General features: G+C 35.7%; 1 long non-coding RNA gene across 2 annotated transcripts in view; it reads right to left on the minus strand.

Moving 5' to 3' along the window:
* The window catches only part of LOC111087093, an 18033-nt gene extending 10960 nt beyond the window's left edge, over positions 1-7073 (minus strand). The window contains exons 1-2 of one of the 2 annotated variants that reach the window (XR_002611816.1): positions 6930-7073; positions 5969-6227 (exon numbers count right to left, since the gene is read on the minus strand). This is a non-coding gene — a long non-coding RNA (uncharacterized LOC111087093). Of the gene's footprint in view, positions 1-5968; positions 6228-6903 lie in introns of both variants that reach the window. The other variant, XR_002611815.1, reaches the window with a different exon arrangement.
* Positions 7074-7483: the final 410 nt, after the last annotated feature.

Consider the following 7483-nt stretch of genomic DNA (forward strand, 5'->3'; position numbering starts at 1 on the left):
GGGGGGGGGGGGGGGGGGGCTAATAAAATGAAGCCTACAAAAATGCTTTAACCACAGTCATTGCTTCAATGTTATATATACAAACCGAAAAGTACACTATTCTTGTAATTATTTGTTTGTTGAATTTCGCGCAAAGCTACTCGAGGGCTATCTGCGCTAGCCATCCCTAATTTAAAAGTAATAGACCAGAAGTAAGGCAGCTAGTCAACATCATTCACCGCCAACTCTTGTGTTACTTTCTACTAAAGAATACTAGGATTGACCGTCACATTAAAATGCCGTCATGGCTGAAAGATCGGTGACGGGATTCGAACCTGCGACCCGCAGGTTGCGAGTCGAGTTCTCTAACCACCAGGTCTATCTTCTTTTAACACCACCAACAGGTGTGCAGCTTCCTTCTACTTCAAGCCAGGGGGCGCTGTCGAAACTTAGTTCCCAGGTCTTTGTGTTAGAGCACTTACTGTCCCTAAGAAAGCCTTTAAAAACCTCTCAATAGTTGGAAGTATAGTGTATTCTGTTTTAACATACACGTTAGACGCAACCTATCGATTTACAATAACAGATATCGATGAATTTTCATAAAACTGTACCTAACTGATTAACGTGGAATAAACTCCGGTTATCACGTATACATCCGACTTAAGGGCATCAGAGAATCTTTCTAGGCTTTAATTAAACATACTTGAAAAACACACAGAAAGATCCATACCATTGTTTGAATGGTGTTATGGAGTAGAATAACGGACTGGACTTCCATCACAGTTGTGTTTCTATGTGCTTTAATAATACCTTGCACTCAATAATAAAAACTGTAAGTTATAACCACTAATCAATAGAAATATATAGTAAGGAATAACAAATAAATACAGAAGAATGGAGAGAAAAGTTTCACAAGAAACAATGTACGGAATTAAGAAGAAATGGTACTTTGATTTAACTCGTTATTTTTTATTGCAAAGATAATTGATGATCAATCTATTAAGAGTTGAGTGCACTGTGTAAAAATGATGCTGACTATGCAAAACAGCAAGTCACGTGACAACCACAGCCGAACTAAAGTCGCGATGAAATGGAATGTATCAGAACTACTTTTTTGACATTTTAGCATTCGTAGGTAATATGATGTCACCAGGGTCGTTTTATCTAATGGGTAAAGGGACAGTTACCCAGGGGCCACCATCGTCAGGAGCCCACTGCGCTTTGCGATTACAATAATATATAATAAAATATGAGTGTATAATAAAATAATGATATTATTAAACCAGTTTTTTAATACATATATATTTTTTCCTTTTATATTTATCTAATTTTTTATTGCTAATAAACTGTTTATAAAATTGTATGATATTTTCTTAAAAGCAATGATAAGCAGGAGGGGGGCGCTAGTTTATACTTCGCCCAGGGCCCACCAGTGCCTTAACGCAGCACTGGATGCCACCGAAAACTGATTGCTTTGGGGAAGGGTATGTAACAGTCCTTTCCAATGCAAAATATTCATACCATCACATCATAAAAATGTGTTCAGATCGGGGATTTAGAATTTCTGAGGCAAGGATATCTCTTGTAATTAACAATAATTGAAAAGGAAGGAATATGGATCAACTTGGGGTACCAGGACCATCCAGAAAAAAAGACCTGAAATAAGACTTACTCCAGCCATGGTAATCAAAGTATGGCGTTCTGTAACAGGTGAAACGCCCTGAGCATAAATATCAGTGGTAAAAGCCGTCTACGTGTCTCAGAGAACAGTACCAACATAACCAAGAAGGATCTCCGTCTGGAAAAGCAACATAAGTTACTTCCTTAACATATCCACGACGCTCAGTTGCGGTGTACTAACGCGCATTAACGATTCTTATAGAAAAAATATTATTACTGATAAATACAACTTAGTGTGCATTTCTCCTAAAGTGCGACTATGAAGTTGATAGATTTAAATAGGTTTTTACTTGATTTTGAAAACCATGCATAGTAAACCTCAAAATGTCTATAGCTTAATTAAGCCTTGTCCTTTATGGCTTAAGGACGACATCAAGGAATAGTAGCGGAGGCATGGTTTTGAGTTTCAGTTTTATTATGTTGTTTATATATATATATATCCACACTAATTGGCTCTAGTGGTTCAGCGGAATGTCTGCGGACTTATAACATTAAAAATCGAGTTTCGATACTCGTGGTGGGCACAGCATAGATAGCCTATGGTGTAGTTTTGGGCTATACAAACAAACAGTTCACACTAATCCAAGTGTTAAGAGGTTAAATAACATTGCACTTATTAGTTTCTGTCCATATTGATTATTCTTAGTTTATTAAAATAGCATGTAAATAGTCACGCTAACGTTCGTCAGCAGCGCCTCTGATGTTAGAAAAGTGAAACAGAAAATTAGCTATATATATACACCTTTCTTTAATGATAACGTTAATCCTCGATCTAGATTTGCAGTAGAGGATATAATAGTATATACCCAACAAATTTCTTATGTTCAAGCTAAAATTCCAATCCTTGTCTATTTGTTCTAGAATTTACGCGCAAAGTTACAAAAGAGCTATCTGACCATAGCCTTCCCCTTTGACGGTGGGTGCTGTTGACTGTCTACCTTCTCCTCGGCAACTCAGTTCAAAACTAAAGACGGATAGTGCAGTAGTGTTAATGTAGCTTTACAAAGCAAAGTAACAATAGAGTCTTCGAGTTACTATCACGTTTTTGCTGCCTTAACAAACTGACATTAAAATCTCCAAAACGTCAGTACGCCTGTACAACTGTTGCTAAGTGACAATGCAATCTTTGAGCTACTATCACATCTTTGCTACCTGACTTAAATTATGTTAAAACCTCTAAACCACTTTTACACCGTCGCTTTCTAAGCTCACTGTGGTTACATATAATTATATATTTTCTTTAATTTATCTTATAAGTTTTTAATATAGCCTTTTCCCATGGACGCTGTGGTCACTTGACCTGCTCCGTGACCAAAAGAGACTAGATTACTGGTTCACCACTTCTTCTTATTAAGAGATGTGTGTGTGTGTTTTTCTTATAGCAAAACCACATCGGGCTATCTGCTGCGTCCACCGAGGGTAATCAAACCCCTGATTTTAGCATTGTAAATCCGAATACTTCTGAATAATTATTAATGTTAATTCAAGTAACATAAATAAAAAATCATATCAATAATAAAAAATTTGGGATTAATATAAATAAATTTGGTTGTTGTTAAGCGCAAAACTACACAATGGCTATCTTGTACTCCTCACACCACGGGTATCGAAACCCAATTTTTGACGTTGTAAATTAATATAAGTAAATAACTTGATGGTAATAACAATTATAAACATAATTCAGATGCGTAATGATCAAAACACAGTAATTGATGATAATTACAGTTCACCAACTTAATCTAGTCCATACCGAAACAGTTGTTGTTCAAATAATTTATGTTATAAATAACGTATCGACCCCTTACTATGTCTGTCGTATCCCGGCTGGCCTGATGAACCACGGTACGGACGAAAAACCTCGTTGGCACTGGGTAAAGCAGGTGTAGTGCGGTTGACCTTTCATTACATATTCTTCTTTACGTTTAGGCCCGGCATGGCGAGGTGGTTAGGGCGCTCGACTCGCAATCTGAGGGTCGAGGGTCCCGTCAAACATGCTCGCCCTTTCAGCCGTGGAGGCGTTATAATGTGACGGTCAATCCCACTATTCGTTGGTAAAAGAGTAGCCCAAAAGTTGGCGGTGGGTGGTGATGACTAGCTGCCTTCCCTCTAGTCTTACACTGCTAAATTAGGGACGGCTAGCGCAGATAGCCCTCGTGTAGCTTTGCTCGAAATTCAAAACAAACTTTACGTTCATTCCTAAATCCTTTTCAATAATAATCTTGTTGCTTGAGCTGACTATTTTCAGTCTGTAATAAACCAAAATAGCCTCAACTGTATCAGAGCTATGAAGAGACAATTTTCTTCTGAGCGACTGTCACAATATTATTGAGTGAACTATTTTCTGTTTGTTTTTTAACACTGTAGTCACTTTTGTTTACCATTTGCATTACTAAACTATTATTTTCGCAGGTATGGAACGTGTAAAACTATAAGTCTCTAATATGTCTACTTTCTCAGCTGAATGGCGCACAAATTTATGAGTCGCTACAAGACTTTTCCTACGTAATTAAATTACGTTACGTGTAAAGCTTAAAGTTACTGTTACCTTGAGTTTTCTGACTGAATGATAAGTATACGTAAAACTTTAAGTCACTAATATATTCGCACTATTAGTATACCCGAGCTAAGAAGTACAGAATTATTTGTTACTATACTGCGCCTTTTCATTCGGAAATTCTAGTGTTTTCTAGAATGAACTGTTACTTGCAAAAACTCGAAGTTATTTCGAAAAAAGAACGTAATAAAGTACTATGCATACTCGTCCTTTCAGCCATGAGAGCGTTATAATGTGACGGTCAATCTCGTTATTCGCGTGTAAAGGAATTACCCAACAGATGGTGGGGGAAGGGGGGGGTGTTAACTAGATGCCTTCTCTCTAGTCTTTCACCGCTAAATTTGGGACGACTAGCGCAGATAAGTCCTATAGTAGCTTTGCGCAAAATTCAAAACAAATAAACAAATTAAATACTACACGGGTTTTATTTCCAGCGTGTCCAGAATTTTATATGTTATAACAATCATGGCTTGTACTGTTATTTGAATTTCTTCACGCTGACAAAATGTCATTTGTTTCACAGAATAAGAGCATCTTAGCTGTTACTACCGGCAAGAAAAAGATTTAAAATATTTTTAAAATTGATGAGTAAAAGCAGCTTGGCAAATCTAGATCAACATGGTTAGTGCCAGGGAAACTAAATTTTTGAACCTAAAGAAACTGTGTTTTTGGTATTAAGGAAACTACGGAAACTGGATTTTTGAAATTAGGGAACTAGGTGTTTGAACCTATAAAAAGAATGCTTTCAAAACTGTGCAAGCTGAGTTTTTAAAACTAAGGCGCCTGGTTTTCTATACAAGAAGTATTGTATTTCTAAAAGTTTTTGAAACTAAAAAGAATTACACGGTTTGTAAAATTATAGGAATGTTGATTTAAATACTAAAAGCTTCTTTACCGTTAAAACTTGTGTACTCGAGTGATCGCACCAGTGATCGAGACATCGTACCTGTTAAAAAAAAATATTTCTTACTGTAAAAGTTCCAACTTGTGATAAGATATAACTAATTGATTGTTGCCCATCATAAACTAAATTATATTACCTTTTCATCGCCCATAATTGCCCCCCCCCAGTAGCACAGTGGTATGTCTGCGGACTTACAACGCTAAAATCCGGGTTTCGATACCAGTGGTAGGCAGAGCACAGGTAGCCCACTGTGTAGCTTTGTGCTTAATTACAAACAACCAACCAAATCGCCCATAATCAAGCTACTAAAAGACCTGCCAGCAAAACTGCTTTTCTGGTTTGTTGTTCTTTAGCTATTATATATTGGTATCTAATCATCTTGATGTCCACTATTTAGTCTTACTTGTAGTAATAACTCTCCTTTCCATTCAAAGAGTACAGTTTGTTTGTTGTTATGCGCAAAGCGGTAAAAGGCCTCAGACTTGCCACTGAGCCACCGGAGGGACATTAAAAAACATACAAGTAAAATTCTGAGCGTGTAGATTGCTATTGTATACTTTGATTAATATTGGTATAAATCGAGGAATTTCTCAAAATTGAGTCAATGACAACAAAAATTTGCTAAACAGTCAAATGCAGTTTTAGTAATTGTATTGAATAATAGTGATATTTTTTTATTTAAGTAATATTTTCATACACTATATTTTATTCGTTTCTTACCTCCGATACCCCCCAGTGGCTCAGCGGTAAGTACGAAGGCTTATAACGCTAAAAATCGGGTTTCAATACCTGTGATATGCATGTAGCCCATTGTAGCTATATACTAATATTAGTATTAAAATTTCACTTACAGTATCAAGTTTCTTGGACCGATTGTTTCTTCTTAGGCTTATAGTTTTTCAGCTAGTGATCCATTAGTTAATACTAACTTAGTCACTTTTCTGTGTACTCTATGTCATCATTATTATTTTTAACATTGTTTTGAACGTTAAGATATTCTGCGTATCTCAGTAACAAGCCTTTCATAGGGGGACGGTTCGATATTCCGAGAAATTTTTGCCTCTAGACCTGGAGTTTGTGTTATTCTTCTTATACTTTCCCATCCTGTTCCTAAAATAATAATAATAATATTATGATAATTTTGACATAATTTTTCAAAAGATTAGAAACTTTCATTACGGGTAACAATAATATAGGTCTCTAGAATGGTTATAAATAAGTTATCGGCTATTTTCCCTGATATAACATTATACACATATTAATGTTTATGTATTATATAACAACCAGAATGAACATTAGCCCTATATGTGCAATTGCTTTTACGTTCAATTTTCGAAACATTGGTCCTTCAGAAATGTGATCCTTCGAAACTTTCAAAGTTATATGCAAATGAAAAAGTTCGTTCATATTAGTAGAGCATTAGATGGTTTGATTTTTAAACTATTTACTCGTGTTACTTATCTAGGTTACTATTTCGTCATGATATGGAAAAGTGTCGCAAAGTTTTTGTAGTTTATTTATTAACATTTAAGATGCGAAAATTTAGAATTAGCAAGTACTAAAGCCGCAGTCTATTTTTGTTTTTCCGTGTCATGGATGTTTTAATGTGTCTTTATTTAACATCATTAAAGTACTAAAATGTTTGGAAATTAATTTTTAAAAATATAAATAAAAGCATGATTATGAAGCTAGATAACACAAGAAGTAAAGAACTTTAAAATTTTCTCCTTTTAAATGCAAACTTGCAATTTAAAACCTATTTTAAAAGTTCATCATCAAAAATTACCTTAGCCTGCTGACAATGTACTTTACCTAACTTCGTCGTCTGCTCATGTCTGTTTCATTGAGGGAATTTTCCACTCCCGCCTATCTTCTCCTCTGGCCAATAGAAACCACACCATCTTAGTCGGGCCTTACGTGTAACTTGGCGATGTGCCAAGCTGACGCACCGGCAATACTAGTTTTATCACATGTATTGTATGTTCGCCGATTTGGTCAAAATCAAACAGTTTTGGGAGACAAATTTAAACTACTCAAAAAACAATTAAATGGCAAGGATTTTATACAGTTAAATTATTCATCAACCAAATGAACAAGAGAAGGAGCATAATTTACTCACTTAATACAGTTAATAAATCGGTTTCGTTGGTAATATATCAGAAACTACAGCTTGTGCTGCATTAATAATTTAAAATTCAGAATGACCAGAAGTAGGGCCCGACTGCTAAAAATTTGCCTTCCGCATACTTCTGATCAGTAGGTATACGTATTTATGGAGTATCCTATCTCATTTCTTAATAAAGTAAGTCCAAACTCTGACGTCACGTGTTAGGCTTAGGTGTTGACATACACAGTGTTCAAATGAT

This window comes from Limulus polyphemus, unplaced genomic scaffold, assembly GCF_000517525.1.
Source record: "Limulus polyphemus unplaced genomic scaffold, Limulus_polyphemus-2.1.2 Scaffold1729, whole genome shotgun sequence".
Classification (NCBI taxonomy): Eukaryota; Metazoa; Arthropoda; class Merostomata; order Xiphosura; family Limulidae; genus Limulus; species Limulus polyphemus.